The sequence below is a fragment of the Protopterus annectens genome, chromosome 9.part0 (assembly GCF_019279795.1).
Source record: "Protopterus annectens isolate FY-2018-M chromosome 9.part0, PAN1.0, whole genome shotgun sequence".
NCBI lineage: Eukaryota > Metazoa > Chordata > Ceratodontiformes > Protopteridae > Protopterus > Protopterus annectens.
In genome coordinates, this window is record NC_056743.1 from 747,913,141 (window position 1) to 747,932,736 (window position 19,596).

Sequence of the window (19,596 nt, forward strand, 5' to 3'; positions counted from 1 at the left end):
GACCACCATAACCTCATTTTTATTTCTTGTAATGGTGAAGTGTTCCAATTTTCCAATGTCATCCACTTAGCTGCTGTTTCTAAGACATTTTGGCATTTTCTTGTATGTATTCTTCATACTTATCTAAAAGAATAATTTCCAAAGCTTTTTTCAGTAAGTTACACATCTGAGAATGTGCCTGTTTCTGGTACTCACTAATTTGTGGACAATTCCACCAACAGTGATACCAGTCTGCCATCTCATAATTACAGTTCCAACATGGAGCATTCTGTTTGTAATTCATCATAAATTATCTGAGGAGAATAATGAATACCATATACTGTTTTGTACAGAACCACTCCATATAAATTTGTGTATTTTCATAATGTTCTTAATGTTTTTTTTCCAATTTTCCCTACAAAATTTACGATTACTGAATATTTCCCCTTCTTTCCTGCTATAGTTGAAAGTGTACTTAAAGATTCTGAAAGTTATAACTCATTTATGCTTTCTTTTTCTTATCTAAAACATGTATTTTTCTAATCTGATTCTACTGTACTGAATAAATGCAACTAACTTCATTGCATAAGTGAGAGATCAAGTTATGTCTAGGAAGAGCTGTAGTCTTATACTCTTCCATTGTTACTAATGCATAATAAGGAAATATAAACTTTATTACAGAAAAAAATATAATTGGATTTGATGTAACAACCAAGGTAGAAGACACATTTTAATAATGAAATAAGGCATTTTTCAAAGTGGCCATATACAGATACCACAGGTAGTGGCAGTTGTAATATATACATCTTCTCTACCTTTTATACCAAGACATACAAAGGAAATACTGTCTCAGGAATTCTTATTCAGCATTGTGATCCCAGCAGAAAGTACAGTTGTGTAAAACCGCTGCAGTATTCATCACAAATGGGGATTCCCTGCCGTGAAGCCCACCATCCAGCCAGTTTACCAAAGTCTACCATTGCTTTAAGGTATGCTGAATGTCTCCTACACACTCCTTGCGTAACATAGGGCATAAAGGTGATGTTCAGGCGTACCATCTTCAGAACTGATTGCCCCAGTAGAAACAGCAGTCCAAGGAAAATCAAGGTGAACCTGCACATCCAGGAAGGAAAAAGAGTAGGGGGATGGAGGGAGTGAATACTGCAGCGGTGAAGGCAAGGACATCTACTGTTATGGTAAGATTTTACACAACTGTACTATATCCCTACATTCACTGCTGCAGTATTCATCACAAATGGGAGCATGCCAAAGCTCAAGAAGAAACTTGGGAGGAAGAAGCAGCAGCAGAGCCCTCTAAGAAGCCATGAAGAATGGCATTGGCAAAACCAGCCCCGGGTCTGGAGATACCATCCAACTGGTAATATTGACATACACAGTTCTTTTGAGATGTATATCTGCTTTATATATCAATATTTTACAATGATAATATTTAATATAATCTTTATCATCACCAACATGCACATCATTTATTAAACAACATTGTTAATAGTTTTTGTAATTATTATGTTATATTTTATTTAGGATATTTTATAAAGAATTATATATTTGGATTTACATAGCAGATTATTATTAATTCATTAGATTGTTTTTATTCAAATGTAATTTTCGTTGAAAGCTATGATGAATGTAGTTTGTCTTTAAATGTTGATAAATTGATTCACTTGATTGATTAATTGAGAGCATTATTTAAATGCAAGGGTTTGTTAGTAATTATTGAAGTCTGAGGAAGCGTTGTAGACCAACGTGAAAGCGCTTACTTTTTGGATCCTTTCTAAATAAACCGTGAAGTGAATACTGTGGTTTGGACTATTCTGCCTTGGCGTACTACTTGTTTTTTACCTTCAACTGGTAATGTTTGATAAAGGTATGCACAGAAGTCCAGGTAGCAAATTCAAGAATAGAATTGGTGTCTAAGCCTTTGAAAGAAACACCAAAAAGCCACAGCTGTAGTAGAATTAGCCTTTACAGAAGAAAGAAGCCTCTCGCCATGAAAAGTATAACAAAAGGAAATAGCCTTTGAAATCCAAGAGGAAATAGTTTGCTTAGAAACAGCCAAACCTAAAGACCTAGGATAAAAGGAAACAAATATGGTCAGATTTTCTGATAGCTTTAGTTTTATCCATATAAAGTCTGAGCTGTCTATGGACATCTGAGGTACGCAGCACCCTCTCACTGTCTTGAGTGTGGAAAAAAGTAGGCAAATTACTAGACTAAGTGACAACTCATTAACCACCTTGAAAAAAGGATTAGTACGTAAGGACACCCTGTCCTCAAGAAATATCAAAAAAGATGGACAAGCAACAAGGGCTTGCAACTCCGACATCTGTCAGGGTTTCCTGGGAGGTCTAATATTAAGGATGACATTAAGAATTGTTTAGCCTCAAATCTACAAGCTAACGAGGGAGTTAAAGGCAGACAAGCAAAAAGAGCTGGTAAGTTGGCCTTAGAAGAATAGGCCAAACCAGCACTGAGCAACTCACACAAATGAGAGAACCAAAAGAACATCCACAGAAAGAAGGTCCAGGTCACGAGAAAGACAAATAGAAAACCTCTTCCATTTAGACCAGTAGGATTTCCTAGTAGTAGGTTTCCTGGCCTCCTGTAGGACCTGCAGCACGTTCTCAGAAAAAGGTGTCTGAGGGATCAAAACCCTATCACCCACAGTGTCAGTTAATGCGTGGACAGGTGGGTATAGATGAGAGACTCGTCTTTTGTGAGGAGATCCACCCTGTGAAGTAACTTGTGATGATTGTCCTTGGCTAGATGCAGAAGTAGAGGGAACCAGTGCTGTCGTGGCCAAAAGGGAGTCACCAAGATTTTGGGAGCATCCTATTGAATCTTGGAACAGGACTCTTGCCAGAATTAGGTCGTCCAAATAAAGAAAGATTTGGATCCCTTGAAGCCTGCAAAACGCAATCACAGGAGAGAGGCATTTGGTGAATACCCTTGGGGCAGTAGAAAGGGCAAAGGGCAAAGCACAGAACTAAAAATGCCAAGAAGCAACAGAGGATGGATCGGAATATGGAGATAAGCATCCTTGAGGTCCAGAGGCACCAGAAAGGCTGAGAGGAAAAAGAGACTGAAGGGACAACATCCAAAAGGAAGACTCCCTCAGAAAAGTGTTTAGATGGGAGAGGTCTAGAGTAGGTCTTCAAGTACCTTCTTTTCTGGGCACTAGAAACATTCTTGAATAAAACACTTTCGGATACAGGCACCTCTTGAATAGCACCCTGAGACAAATGGTCTCAAAAAACCTTTGGGGGGAAAAAGGGAAGTTGTTCCTGAGGAGGCTGAGGAATGCTCATAAAAGGAAGGCGGGAAATCCAGACCATGAAGTACCCTTGCCGAATGATTGCTAGAACCCAAGAATCCTGGGTGATTCAGAGCCAAACAGGAATGGAAAGAGGCTTACAGAAAGAGGAATGTGGCTGAGAACAGGTGGATAGTCAGGCAGACAGCACCTGGTTTGTCAGGAATGGAAGGCTTAAGAATCCCTGCAGTCTGAGTGGCCTCAGCAGGAGTCTGTTTACTACTCTTTTTACCTTTAGAAGGAAGGCAAGATTGCCTTCGAACAAAGGCTGGCTTAGAATGGTAGTTTCACTGAAATTTAGGCACAGGAGAAACAAAGACATGCTTAAGCTCCTGTAAAGCCTTCCCCTTCCTGAAGAGACTTGAATAAACCAGCAGCCGCTCAAACAAACGTTTATTATCCAGAGGAGCATCCATCAACTTAGCCTTAATGTCATTGGGCAAAGGTTGAAGCCTAAGCCAAGAATATCTCTGTAGAACCGAACCAAAAGCAGCAGCCATAGAAGAGGCATCTGCTACACCATAACTACATTTGATAGAATGATGAACTACCTGAGAGGAAGTCCCAAGCAAGGAAAGAGCAGAAGATTTGGTCTTTGTCTGGAAGATCAGAAAGAAGCTGACAAGCTTGAGAAAGAAGAGTCGAGACATACTAAGAGATATGGGTCTGATAATTAATATTCCTAAAAGGGTAGCTGAAGTATAAACTTTCTTACCCAGCCTATCCATCATTCTACTGTCCTTGTCAGAAGTCAGTAACTTTGACGAAGGAAGCAATTGAGAAGGCTTATCAGAGGCTACAGACACCACAGAGGTGTCAGCAGCAGGACATTTAAACAAAAAGGAACAATCCTCAGGCGCTCTATAAAACCTATCAGACTTCTTGGGAGCAGGGGGCAGAGAGTCCGGCATTTTAGAGGCATTGGAAAAAACTTCCAGTAAAGCAGGCATGACAAGAGGAATGCCCGCAGGTTTAGGAGATTCCATCTCCAGTAACTCATAGTGCCTGTTATGCATATCTGAAACCTGTACACAGTCCCACTTAAAATTCCATCATCTTAGAGACTGTGCCCCTAAAGGAAATTTCCTCAGAAGGATTCTCTAGAGTATGAGAGTTGTCCTCCTCAGACCCGTAGTCTAAAGGAGAAGGAATCTGGGTAGAATAAGCAAGGGATTCATCATCAGAATCCACCTGTTCCTCAGAAGAATTCAATACTGTAGGCCTTTTAGGGGAAGAGGAGGACCAAGGAGGAACAGGAACAGAAACTCCTTGAAGGAAGCCTTAACAGTAAAGCACTAAACAACCCCTGAGTAAAGGCCTACCACTCACTTTGTGGATTCCTAGGAGCAGGAGTAACATGTTTAGTTTTCTGTTTTTTAATAGGACGCCCTTCTTAGAAACCTGAGAAGGCCCAGACTCAGGGCGGAGGTCCACAACTATAGTTGGAACCTCCTCCTTAATGAGAAATTTCAGAACACCTCTAGACCCCCTCGGAAACAGTCAACAGTGGTTCCCCCTGAACGCCCGAAATGGACGCCTGCAAAGCCTCGTCTGAGATACTTCCTGCCAGATCCACACCGACCTCCGACCCACACACAGTAGAAGAATCTGACAAAACAACCAGGTGAGCCTCCGAGTTCATAATAACCTTGCGAGAAACTCCCGGCAGAGGCTGGACAGTGGAGGTTTATGGTCTTACCTTATGCACCTTCTTCCCTGATGGCTGACCCTTGGGGCAGGAAGTTCCATATACAGTGTCCTTAGCAAGAAGCTTAAGATGCTGGTTCTCAAGATGCAATGAAAGGGAAGAAAGCCTGCTATGAAGAGTTTTAGGGACAAATGCCTGACAAATTGAACAAGAAGTATAGTCGTGCGCAGCACCTAGGCAAAAAAGACACTTATCGTGGTGGTCTTTATGGGCAATCAGTTTCCCACACTGTCATTTACCCTTCCTGGATAACATTAACTCCTAACAGCACAAAACAATAAAAAAAAGGAACAAAAATCACAAAAGGGTACTTATCTGTAATGGTGTGGACTTCAGCAAACAGGAGTAATCACCGGAAAGCCAATAAGCAGAAAAACAGCAAAAACGGATGGAGGTAACAGAATGGTTAAAAACAGTGTTTGGACTGGCGGCAAAGTTGTTCTGAGGATGGTATGCCTGAACATCACTGGTATGCCCTATGCTACGCAAGGACTGTGTAGGTGACGTTTAGCGTACCTTAAAGAAATGGTAGACTTAGGTGGTGGGCTTCACGGCAGGGAATCCCCATTTGTGATCAATACTGCAGCGGTGAATGTAAGGATGTCTATCTGTACCATAATTATTGTATCTATTTATGTTTTTGAAATTAAAAAAAAAAACAACTTCACTGAAATTAATTTCTTGTAATGAAATGAAATTGTCAGGGCAATGTTCAATGACTTTAATAACATTCTTTAACTTGGTTAGAGTATATGCCCCATTAATATTAACTTTCAACATATTCAAAATCACGCACAGAAACGTGGGTGTAATCTTCAGTTTATCCAGTGGAAATGATCCTCAGATTTTTGATGGGTAGTGATTACCACAAGGATGTAAAGTGAGAAGTAAAAAGTGAATGAATAAAGTTTGTAAAAATCCAAATGTCCAGTTAGAAAAACAGTTTGCAACCAACACGCAGAGGAGAGACCGTGGGGATCCTAGGGGAAAAAAAAGAAACTCGCGCTATTCCTAATGGTCCATGTCTGGCTTCATGTTAGTTTCATGTAAAACTCTGTAAGCCCTTTTCTCATCCCAGTCTTCAATGAATTCATAATGTTTGTAAATTCTTTCGAGTTTTGCCTTCAATGTTTAACTTTTCCTGCAAAGCCTTTTTAATTTTTTTCTTCAAAACAAACTCAAGATCGTATGTTCCTTTTAACTTCTCTGCTTGTAGTTTTTCTGCTGTTCCAGCTTGTTTGCAGTATTTTGCAGGTATGCTATGTTAACAACTGCAGCTTCCAATCCTTTTATCAGTATTAATTACAGCTTGTCTGACAAGGCTGCTGCTTACTTATCTGATTCAGTAGCTTTATTGTAAATGTCATTCTTAATCATAGTTCTCATTATTCTTTTTGTTGTTTACATTTTCATTAAAAAAATGCTCATTTGCTGCATAGAGTGAGACTCTTATTGTTTCCTGCTGCCACTTTCCCATTTTTGATTACATTTGTTATCATTCTCTCTCTCGTCAATTTTACTCAGTGACAATGATTATATTAAGTTCAACACCAGCAGCCTGTTTTTACTAAAAGAATGCTTTTTTAGATGTATAATCAGAAGGATATACCTCAGATCATGTCTTCCTTCAAATCTGAATAGTGAAGCAAAGTTTTAATGATCTTTGTACCTGGTAAATTCACTGGAATGAGAATCTTTTTTTTCTCTTTATTTTTGTTTTGTAAAGTAGGTTTCTTTACTTTAGGCATTTCTTCTGTCACTTAGGGCGGCGCAGTGGTGCAGCGGTTAATGTTGTCACCTCACAGCAAGCGGTTCTCTGGTTTGATTCTCGGCTGGGGTGCCTTCTGTGCAGTTTTTGCATGTTCTCCCTGTGTTCGCGTGGGTTTCCTCCGGGTACTCCGGTTTCCTCCCACATTCTAAAGACATGCGTCTGGAGCATCTCTCCCCAGGCCTCCACTGAAAACAGGCTCTGTGCAACCTAGTCGGACTTTCCCGGTCAACAGATGTTAAATAAAAATAAACTTAGCTTAACTTACTGGGTTTAGCTCTTCTAGTTTATCTTTGGCTGTCATGTTAGTAACTTACCTCCCCTCCATTAGATTTTCCTTCTTTGGGTAGTTTCCCATGTTAGTTGGGCTTTTGGTGTCCTTTTTGTGCTAGTTGCTAGATATTTGTGTGTTTATTGTATTTGTAGTTGTGTTTTTTTTTTTCAAAATTGTCTGAAAAGCCCTCTGGGTTTAAAAAGTGCTTCTCATGCCCAGTTCTAACTCACACGAAGAGTGTTTGTATTGTTTAGGGGCTCCTCACCTGGAGGCTGAAAGTGACATCTGTGCCTCATTCCACCCTAGGGCTTTGGCAGATCACCAGAATAAGCTGCTCCTTAAAGGCATGGTGCAGGGGGGGGTGCCTTATTTTTCCCCTTCTAAGGCTTCCTCTTCTTACCCCAAGAGGAAGACCCTTTCCATGCCCTTAGTGACTTCTAAAAAACGCAGCTGTCAGATCCTAGATCCCCGGATCCAACTCCAGCCTGGGCTATCTTGGATACAAAGTCTTTGGATCTGAGATCTTTGGAATCTTCTTCCAAGATCCAAGGCCTCCTTGGAATAGAGGCCCTCTGATCCGGTCAAGGTCGGGCAAGCCTTGGATCTGACCAGTTTGTCAGATCCGATTGCTCCTTCCGCTCAGCTGTTGGATCCGACAAATTTGTTGGATCCACCCATAATTATTGAGGATACAGCTTCACCTACTTCCTCAAGATCAAAGCAAAAAATACTCACAGCTGAGTAAAGCAACCTTGGATAAAAGCAATGGAAGAATAACGGAAAAACCAAGGGTGCACCAACGGCTGAAGGAAACTCCAAAAAACTGCAAAAAACAGCAATGTAATTCACCATTTATTGTCGAAAACAGCAACAGGAAAAAAGTAAGCGCTTTCACGTCCTACGACGCTTCATCAGACTTCAATAAAACCAGTTAAAAGCTACTCCTTAAATACACATTAATCACAGAGCATCATCCATTAGCAATAGTTAATGACTCTTAAAGTGCTAGTGCATGAAAAAAAACGCTAGTACATAGAAAAAACTGATAGCTCACTACGAGTTGCTGAATATCCACATATCAAGGTACAATAAAAATAAAAATATAAAAATATATATGTGCATTTCGCCCTGTTTACTAAAATAACACACTACGAAAGTATGTAAAAAAATACATAAATTCAAATTCTAAAGATTAATTTTGTGTATAAAGAACTCATTATATGTTAAAAAAAAATCATTATATATTGAAAATCAATGTGTAAGTGGTCTGGCTGCTAAGAATGGTTTAAGAGTAACCTTCTCATTCAATCCATACTTGTGTGCTTGCAGCCTGTGTATCCACTTGTTTTCTATCTCCTCGGTTCTATTCTTAAAATTCCCCAATCTACACGTCCTGTTCACTATTTTTAATACCCTAAATCTAAAGGAGTGTGCAAGACCATATTCCAGCACATGTCGTGCTAAGGCATTGGTGGTGTTTTCTTTGTGTATGGCATAAATGTGTTCTCTTATGCGTTCACGTAACGTTCTGTTGGTTTTTCCAACATAGAACGTTTTACATAGCTGACACTGTGCCAAATAAACCACATCTGTGGTTTTACAGTTGGCATATCCTCTAAATGTATACGTATTACCAGTATGGTGGTGTATAAATGTGGCTTCCTCTGCTATATACATACATTGATTACATGCATGGCAAGCAAAAGTACCTGACTTCTGTGGCAGAATGGAACCTCCATGTGTTTGTTCATAGCATAATAGCCTATTCAAAGATTTCATGTTTCTATATGCTATGTTAGGCTTATCACTCACCAAATCCCTAATCTTGTCATCCACCATCAACAACCTCCAATTATCCTCCAATATTTGTTTGATGTGCGTATTCCTATTTGTAAAAGGAATGGTTAACCTATTTTTGACCCCTGTGTTATTGGTAGTATTCATACCTCTAAAATTATCATCCCTATTGAAAAAAGGGGTCCCTTTACCAGTCCTATGTGTATTGCCCACTTTTATGGCTTGCTGCACTTCAGGCTTCTTATAGCCTCTGGAGACAAAATTCTCTAACAGTCTGGTTTGTTGCTGACTGTAGGCTGTTTCCTGTGTTGTTAATCTTGATGCTCTAAGAACTTGATTTTGAACTATGTTAGAATGTATGTGCCTGGGGTGCATACTGTTGCGATGTAATAAACTATTTCTCCAACAGGACTTCCTGAATAACTCAGTATCTATCCCATTGGTCCCCTTGGTTATCTTCACATCAAGAAAATCAATTGTGTTGTATGAATGTGAACATTCAAATGCCAAAAAATTGGTCGTGCCATTAATATATTCGACAAACTCATACAACTGTCCTTCTGTTCCCCCCCATACAATAAACACATCGTCCACAAATCTACTGTAGTACTTAAGATACTCAATATAGACCAAGTTCTTCAATACATATACTCCTTCCCAAAATGCCAACACCAAGTTGGCATAGGAGTTGGCGCAGGGGGTGCCCATAGCTACCCCCTTCTTCTGTAGGAAGTAGTCCTTCTCATATAGCAGGACATTATTATCAAGCACTATGTCCAACAATAGCATCCATCTGATAACATTATCATTGGTCATCTGATTCTCAAGCAAAAACAACCTGACGTATTCTGTTCCTATGTTGTTGGGTATAGACGTAAATAAGGATTTAACATCTAATGTTACAAATAAATCATCCTTATCTATAGGTGTTAACCTATTAAAACTTGCCAAGTTCTCTAGAAAATGTTGGGTATCCCTAAGTATATGATTAGTGTTGTTAACTATTGGCCTAAATTTCTTATCCAAATATATAGATAAGGGCTCTGTCAACCAACCTTTACTTGAGACAATCGGTCTCAGCGGGGGGTCAAATAGTTCCTTGTGGATCTTCGGAAGACCCCTGAAGGTGGGAACTAGGGGATTTTCTACTATAAAATATTTGTATAAATCCATGTCAATGACATTGCTTAACAAGAGGTCATAGAGATGGCCTTGCACATCTTTAATTAACTTGTTTAATGAATTACCATCCAAAGGGTGATAGGTGTCCTTGTCTGCTAGCAAGAGCTCTATCTTGCTTCTATACATCCCTCTGTCCATCACAACAACGGCTCCCCCCTTGTCAGCTTGTCTAATTACAATGCTTTCATTCTTCTGTAAACGTGTAACAGCTTCTCTCTCGTCCTTGGTCATATTAAAAAAATCAGGTTTAACATCATTCCTGTTATACAACTCATGTAAATCACTTTCACATGCACATTCAAAAGCCTCAAGCATAGGATGTTGTGGAGGCAAAAATGTTGATGGTCTCTTAAAAATATTGATATTGTCCGTATTGCTGTTGCATGTAGCATCACCAAACAACATTTTAAGACCAATATTTCTCGTAAATAATTTTATGTCTACAATAACATCAGCAACGTCAGTAAACCCAGATGGTATGAAACCTAGGCCTTTGTTAAGTACTGATAATTCACTTTCACTTAACACGTACCTGGAGATATTGAACACTAAGTCATGCTGATTGGTTTGAAGGCCTTCCTCTGCTGCTCGTAAATCTCCTCTGTACTTTTCCTTTTTTTCTTTTGATTGTACGGGGACCAAGTCCTCTTGTCGAATGGCTTTATTGGAAGCGGAAAAGTTGGAAACCCTTCCGATTCCACAAACACCTCTTCTTCTCTGGCTCCCAACTGCGGTTCAATCATTGATTGTTTATTGTGAACATCTCTGGTTGCGGCATTCCCCATCGAAGTAGAAGTGATATGCGGAAATGGGTGTTTCTCTCCATTTGAATGTACCAAAGCTTCAATGGTGACTTGTCGTTGTCTATTACCCATAGATTTGGTCATCTTGGAACCCGTATTCAGATTTTGTGTACTAGAAGGTTGAAGGCTAGGCCTCAAAGCAGGTACTGGCGTGTCTGTGGGTGTGGTTATCTGAGTGGCCGTTGCACCTTTATCGGCTGGTGGATAACCAAGAGATGTTAGTGTTGACATCATGTTGTACCCGATTGGAACTCCTTTCCCTCGGCCAAGAAAACACTTGGCCTTTCTGGAAGTCCATGAAATCCCTCTCTAATTTCTTTTTCTTGTCCTGTAGGGATCTACTCTCCAAAGAAGAGAGCATGGATTTCAGATCATTGTGTAAAATCTCCAGTTCTTGGGTGCCAAGAAGTCCGCTCAGCTCCGTTTCTAAAGCGTTGATCTCAGTCACCAACGCTTTCTCTACAATGTTATATTGTTCAATCAGTATTGTAATGTAAGAAAAACTCGTGTCCAAGTTGAATTTCTGCCACTTGGCCAGTAATTCTGGATAGGCTGTGCCGAATGTAGGCATTTTAAGAACTCTTAGACCCCTGGGGACGAATCTAAAGCTGAGGCACGCCTCCATATGCAACTTCTGCCATTGGACATTCTTCAATTTTTGCAATTTGGTTTCTAGGCGCCTAGTTGTTAGGATATCCATATTGTGCTTCATATTCATACTTGCATCACTATTACTGGATAACTCCCTTGTTGTAAGTCTTAATAAGGGGTTACTATTCACCTCCATTAACTCATTTAAACAAAATACCTTTTCAGGTCTTGCGATATGCGAACTTGGCGTCAATGCCGGTTCCACAGCCATGTCTCAGCGGTGAAGTAAAAAAGTCAATAGCAAAGCAAAAAATACTCAGCTGAGTAAAGCAACCTTGGATAAAAGCAATGGAAGAATAACGGAAAAACCAAGGGTGCACCAACGGCTGAAGGAAACTCCAAAAAACTGCAAAAAACAGCAATGTAATTCACCATTTATTGTCGAAAACAGCAACAGGAAAAAAGTTAGCGCTTTCACGTCCTACGACACTTCATCAGACTTCAATAAAACAGGTTAAAAGCAACTCCTTAAATGCACATTAATCACGGAGCATCATCCATTAGCAATAGTTAATGACTCTTAAAGTGCTAGTGCATGAAAAAAATGCTAGTACATAGAAAAAACTGATAGCTCACTATGAGTTGCTGAATCTCCTTTATGCATATCCTTCTGTCCCGCTTATCCCCAAAGTTTTGCAGAAAGCGCATTGCCTGAGGACATCCCTGATCTTCATTGCCCCCTTCTGGCCTCGTCAACCGTAGTTCTCCTTCATTAGGTCTCATCTGAAGTATCCTCCCTGAATACTGGATCCCCTTCTGGATCTGATCTTCCATCCTTCGGGGCTTCCTCATCCAAATCTTTGGACCATTTATCTAACTGCATGGTGTCTCCGTTTCCAGTGATCTTGAAACAGTTCAAGGCTACCTTCCCGCATCAAGAATATTATTTTAGCTTCCTAGAAACCTTCCACCAGCAACGTTTACAGTAGCAAATGAAAAAGGTTTCTTTCTGGGCTAAGAGCAGGAATCTGGAACCTTTTCCCTCCTCTGTTTCAGATATCCTCTTGTTCTTGTCCTCACTTTTTCAGGCTGGGGCAAATTTTTCTACTGTTAAGCTCCAGTTGGTGGTGATTTCTAGTTTTCATAAAAGCAGCAAATCTACATTCTCTTCATGCTCTGTAAAGCATTCATGAAAGGTGTTTTCCTTTTCAGACCGCCAGTTAAGGATCCCTCGCCTCCTTGGGATTTAAGCATAGTGCCGCAGTCTGTAACCCATAGTCCATTTGAACCTGTCAGTTTGCGCAATCTTAAATTCTTGACGTGGAAAACAGCCTTCCTGGTAGCCATTACTTCGGGTACGAGGGTTTCTGAATTAAAAACTCTTTCAATTGCTCCTCTGTATGCGGTCTTTCACAAGGACAGAGTATCTTTTAGAATGAATTCTTTTCTGCCCAAGGTTGCCTCTGAATCCAATCTGAACAAATATATTCAGTTGCCAGTTTTCTTCCCTAATTATTCCAATAAAGGAGAGCACATTCTACATACCTTGGACATACACAGGTAATTACAATTTTATCTACATAGGACCAACGAGTTTCACAAATCAAATCCGCTCTTTGTGGCCTTTTCTCCAAGTAGACTTGGCCGCCCAGTTTCTAAGGTAACTTTTTCTAAATGGATCTCTAGCTGCATATCTATAGTCTATGACTATAAACATCTGGAGGTTCTGGGGAAGGTTAGGGCTCATTCTATTAGGTCCATGGCTACTTCCTCATAGCCAGACTCTGCATTGATTTGTGCTGCTTGCCCACCTGATCTAGTCCTCACACCTTTATATCTCATTGCAAGCTGGATTTGGTTACCAGGAACAAGGAACTGTTTGGTTCCACAGTGCTTTGAAATGTCCTTCCTTGAGACCTTCCAGGATGTCTGGTAGCTGGGGACTCTAACCCTCCTGTGAGGAGTAATGACATGGATAATATCAGATAGTTATGTACTTACCTTCACTTGGCATCTGTGTTATCCTGTGTCATATTCCTCTCATTTGCCTCCCACCGTCCCCCTCCCTTGTTAGATTTTCTGAGGAAGTTGGAATGTATTGGGTCTAGGACTCCCTTTTTCCTTTTTTTATCCCTTTTTGGTTAGCCTCCTTAGCTTTGTTACCAAACTTGATCTGACGGTTAGAGGGCAGCAGGGGATTATGGGAGAGGGTGGAGCTTGAGCCTTGGATCTGTCTATGCTAAAAAGTTGTTGGGTCTTATCCTGTATCGGATCCAAGACCCTTCTGTAGGGAATAATGATGCAGGATAATACAGATACCAAGTTATGGTAAGTGAGGTAACTCCATCTTTTTTATAATATTCAGTATATTATTTAAAGTTAGTTTAAATTTTGATTTCCATTTTCTAATAGCTTTTGTTGTGGCCGATAGCATTGAACTTCAGGCCTTACTGTGTTTAGCAAATTCAGATGCTGTGTCCCACCTCAAAGTAATCCTTTCTTAGTTACAGTCATCTGTTCCCTCAACATTTCTGGTAAAGTACTCTGAGATTTTTTTAAATCTTCCAGCTCATTACATTTCCAAAATACATGCTCAATTACATGTCTTTCTCATCGCATCTCCAGCATTTGTAGTCTACCTGAAGAAAAATTCTCTAAAGTCTGCATGAGGTATAAAAATAGCTATGGGAATACTTCCATGCAAAAATCCTAAACATTCTGAGCTTTGCAGACTTGGAAGACATATAGATGTCTTCCCATTGTTCTTTTGTAAATTACTTTTCCTGTTTAACTTCCCAATCTTTTCTATACTCCTAGGTTCATAGGTGTGTACTAGGCTAATGGCCCTGGAGCCTTTACAAGCATAGCCCATAGCATTACCCTGGCATCGTGCCACCTGACCTTGGTTCCCAGTGCATCTGTTGAGTAGAGCCACTGAAGTGATCTGTGGGGTGAATTTTCTATTTTTCAGCCACTCATGAAGATTGCTCTGCTTGACATGTATGGGAAGTCTATTCCATAGGGTCTATGTTAGATAAACGAAAGTTTATCTTACCGAACACTAACATGAGTGAAAATCCCAGAACCTGAAACCGGAATTGTGAGATCGCAGTACAGTAAAAATGGGAATATTTGCCCTTTCTTCACTGTAGTGCGATCTCGGAGTTGGAATATATATTTAGCGGGGGGTGGGGGGCACAACCCCCCACAATTGCAGTTTCGAGTTCCGGGATTTTCGATAATGTTAGCGTTCGGTAAGATAAACTTTTGTTTATCTAATGTAGACCCTTTCCATAGCATGGGCAGTCTCTGGGTTATGAACCTGTCCCTCCAACATGTTCTGTTGATTGTGGTAATGAGGTTGAGGTCTCTGGAGCGTGTGGTGCGGAGAGATTGGGATTTCTTTAGATGTAGCATTTCTAACAGAGCTGGGTCAGACATGGCTTTGTAAGTCAAGCAGAGATCGCCACTAATTAGGTGATATGAGACGGAGAATAGTTGGAGTTTTTTGAGTCTGCCATATAAGACAAATGTTTAAGGTCTAGGATCCTCTTTGTGAGGTACTTTTGCAGCCTCTCCATTTGTTGCAGGTGTTTAGTGAGGTACATGCCAAATGGGGCATTGTAGTCAATGATTGCCCTAATGAGGGAAGAGTAGAGGGAGACAGTGACCTCTTTCTTCCTGGATGCAGAACCCTTAGTAGTGAGATGTGCCACATAGAAGGACTTTCTGACCACAGTGGCAAATGTGGTGGTCAAGAGAGGTTGCTGTCAACCTGTGTTCTTAGATCACTTATAACGCCTTCTGTGTTCAGTGGACTACCATTGATGTGACAATTCATGGGAGCCGGGTTTTTCCCAAAGGGGATGACTGCACATTTTTTAGCATTGAGCCTAAGGCCATGGTTCTGACACCAGTCGTTGGTCTCCGTGAGGCCTTTCTGTAGGATGTCAACATCACTTGGGAGGTTAATAATAGCTCCCAATTTGCAATAGTGTGCAAACTGTGTCAGCCAGAGTCCCCTCGTGTTGGCCTGGACTTCAGAGAAGTAGATACCAAACGGGAGAGGACCCAGGACTGAACCCTGTGGGACTCCACTTGTGACTGGTTGGCAGTCTGACTTGGAGTCAGATACTTTCACACTGGGGGTTCCATCTGTGAGCCAGTTTGTAAGCCACCTAGTGATATAGGGGTTGATGCCTAGCTTAGTGAGTTTTTCTATGATTCCTGAGTGGGGAATGGTATCAGAGGCCTTGGCCAGATCAAGGTAGGCTGTATGAACCACCTTGACTTTATCCACAGCTCTGGTGACTGACTCAAAGAAGCTGACCAAGTTGAGCAGGCATCATCTACCCTTCACAAAACCAAACTGTGTGGGATCCAGAGTTTGGAGATTCCCTATATCCTTGTTTATTAGGTCCATGATGATGTGTTCCATAGCTTTGTATATCAGACTCGTCAGGCTAATGGGGCGATAGTTCCTAGGGTCTGTAGTCGCTCCTCCTTTGTGAAGAGGAATGATTGTAGCAATGCGCCATTCGGTAGGTACAAAGCCTGAGGTGAGTTTGTGATTGAACACAGCACACAGGTGAGGTGCCAGTTCACTCTGTAGTTCATGTAGAACACAGCCAGGGATATTGTCAGGTCCCATAGAAGCTGTATTCTTGGCCTTGGACAGTGCTGTTTTAACCTGTGCTGCAGTAATAAAGGGTGCCTGGCAATCTACTAGTATTGTGATTGGTCCTTTGGGAGGGGGGGGTAAAGTTGGCACTGAATCTGTCGGCCAGTATACTGGCAATATTTGTTGGCTCAGTATAGGAGGTACCATTGTGCAGTAGCTCAGACCAAATCTGGATATTGCCTTGGAGATTATTTAACTGTAGAAGGCCCAGTGGTTGCCTTTACTGTCTGCTGCAATTCTGTTTTCATAGTTAGCTTTAGAGGATTTGATGAGGGATCTCAACTTTTTGTTGAGACTGGTAAAGGAGTTTTTCCAGTCTTGGGACTTCACCTTATTCCGCATCAGTTCCCTCCTCCTGTTGTAGAGTTTGTTTATGGCAGGGGACCACCAGATTGGCTTCCTTTTTTGGAAGAGAGCATTTTGATTCTGTTGGGTATGGCAACATCCATGCATTTGTGTATGTGTTCATACAGTGCATTGATGTATGATTCAGTGGTCATGCAGCTGTTCTCCATTTGCATGGGTGCCATGAAATTAGCCACCTCTGTTTTTAGGAGACCAAAGTTAGCTTTGGAGAAGTTTTTCATGGTTGTTACCTTTGTGGGGGGGGGGGGGGGGTGGAGTTCCAAGGGGATTAGTTTGTGGTCGGATCTAACCAGGGAGGAGTTGAGTATTGGTGTAGAGCAACAGTCGCCCATGTTAGTAATGACCAGTCAAAAATGTTGCTACCTCTAATGGGGATAGGAATGAGCTGGTCTAGGGCACTGGAGTTAATGAATTCCAGGAAACGTTGGGCAAGTGTATTGGTACATGAGTAGTTTTCCCAGTTAATGGAGGGGTAGTTGAAGTTGCCCCATATGAAAGTGTTAGGATGGACCCTAATATTCTCCAGGGTGCTTAGGAACGTGGAGTGTGAGTCTTGGGACAATGGTTGGGGACCTATAGCAGGCTACGACCTGAATCGCTGACTTACCCAATGTTAGCTGCACCTGAAGTATTTCAGATGCATTATGTTGGGCTACCAGTCTGGAGGTGTGCACATCCTTTGAGCATGGAAACACCACCACCTTCGGTCCAAGTTCTGGGGCCAAAAGGTGAGGAATGAGTTATAGTCTGGTAGTGCAGGAGTGCTTTCTGCTACCTTGAACCAGATCTCTGTTATGGCACAAATGTTGATGTTTTCCATTTTTAAGGAGTGCTTCAAGCGAGTGCATTTTGAGATTTAGACTTCTAGTGTTAAGCAGCATGACCAATTTGTTTGCAGCTGTTACGGTGGTAATTTGGTCTTTGGATCACTGCCTAAAAAAGGCACTATAGGGGTGGCAAGAGCCTTGGCCAGTATTTGGAAGCCCAGTGGTAACAGATGCAGGCCATCTCTGGCAAAGCTTCGAGGTCTGTCCAATCATGTCATCCCAGGCAGATACTGGATCCCCTTATGCTGACACCAGAAATTTAGCCAGTTTTTGAAATCAACCATTTTCTGCTTGTACTGTGGTATCATTCTGGGTGATAGTAGGATGCTTCTCAGGCTTAGGGTCATACCTGCCTGGGCTACATAATCCGAGAGCTCCTCCATGTCTCTTTTCATGTAGTCCAGAGAGGTATGTCGCAGGTCATTCACGCCCACATGTACAATGAGAGTGTCATATATCTGATTGATGCTTATAGTTGTCCTTCATTGATTGCTGCTGCAATATTAATTACATATGGAAGTATCCTGCCAAGGACACCATATGTCCTGCTAGCGTACCAAACCTTGCACACCCACTTCTTGCAACACACGTCCAATGTATATCCCAAGCATAATGCTGCAAAGCAGTACATAAAGAGACGTGGGTGCAAAAATCCTCAGAACATTCTTGTTGCCAGCATGACCAGTGAATCTTCACTTTCGATTCAGTCTGTCAAGCATATGGCCTATAATGGTTCCCATTTGATGGTGCAGATAAGTATCCCCATTAGGGAAACTTCCTCTTTCCTTTATTACGTACTAAAAAATTTGATTTTTCATGTCAATAGTGAAGGGTAAATGTGACTGTGTGTGGCAGATGCCTTATGAAAATAGTCACACTAAATGTTTGTTTTGCTTAGGACCAAGGCATAATCATGATGAGTACTCCATTTGTCAATTATTTGTGCCTAAAACTTCAGAGTTCCTTATCTTCACTCAAAATGTACTTAGAAAAGCAGAGACTCAAGGGGCACACTCTGGGGTGGATGTTATCTGAATCTTCCTAGTCAGATATCCCTCAGCAGCCAAGAAAGAAGCTAAAAAAAGTTAAAGCCTAGAGTTTCTGTTGTCTTATTGGATCCAGGTATTTACTACCTGGTCACAACCCAGTTAGAGGCTTATAAGCCACATCATCTCTGCATGTCCTGCTTGACTGATCAGCTAGCATGTTTCGTTGCGAGGGGAGGACCACAGCTGCTTATATCTGAGGGACCCAAGGACATGCCTCATATTTTGACCTAAGAAGTTCTTTGAGGTACATCAGGGGTCGTATCTTCCCCATTGCATTGAGTGATGCTCCTAATAATAAGAAGCAGAAGAACAAACGTTCTTCGTCTTCTGCTCCTCCTCCTCCTAAGGATTCTCAGAAGTTGTAGTATGATTTTTCCCATGGGCTTTTCAAGGCAGTCATTTACATAAAGCTTACACAAGTATTTTTTTCTTTTTTCCTCTTACAAGAGAGGATGTTCTTCGTGTTTCACTGTTGCAGTCATTACACTTGGGTAATCTGCTGGCAGGTTGCCCTCAGTCGACCTGAATTTCAAAGTCTTGGGTCCTGTGTCAGTTGCTGTCTCCTCTTCCATGACATCAGGTCGTCAGGGGTATAAAACATGCAGCCAACGCCATTTTTTTTAGTCTTTCTTGCCGCGTGGTGCCCAAAGCAGAAGCATTTCGCAAGTGCCGGTCGGCCGACTCCTGAAATATTCGAGTTTGAGTTTCAGAACCAAAGTCTTCACTAAAGCTAAGTACTCTGTTGGGGAAACTTTTTTTCTTACTCCATACCGATGTCAGAAAAAGATAATTTATTACTTATGGGAAGCAAATACCTCATAAGGATTTCCATTTATACTGTATTCCTTGCCAAGGCCCTGATCACAACATGCCTGGCTGTCTGTCTTGTGCTAGATTTAACCAACGCACTATTAAGCGTCAGTATATCTTTGCCTCAAAATATTTTGGAAACAGATTTAACTACCAGAAATGTCGTCGGATAGCAGTCCGACTACCGGAGTATATAAAAAACGCAAAGAAAAGGACAAAGAGAGACTGCCGAGGTCCAAAACCGATGACAAAGCTTCTAAGCCAGTTGCTGGTTCGCCGGTACCCAGCGAAGCGCTTTTGCAGCCCCCGATACCCGCTACTTTTGAGTTGCAGGCCCCTACCGACACCCAATGTGGAGTCCAGCATGCAGCGAGATACTCAAAGTATTGGATCCACGGATGTATCTCCCTCGGATGGGTCCGGAGCCACT

At 41.4% G+C, this 19,596-nt stretch overlaps 1 protein-coding gene across 5 annotated transcripts in view; it reads left to right on the forward strand.

Annotated features, from left to right (window-relative positions):
- The window catches only part of LOC122811506 (AP-2 complex subunit alpha-2), a 2,640,839-nt gene that overhangs the window by 1,391,396 nt on the left and 1,229,847 nt on the right, over positions 1 to 19,596 (forward strand). The window lies entirely within an intron of this gene.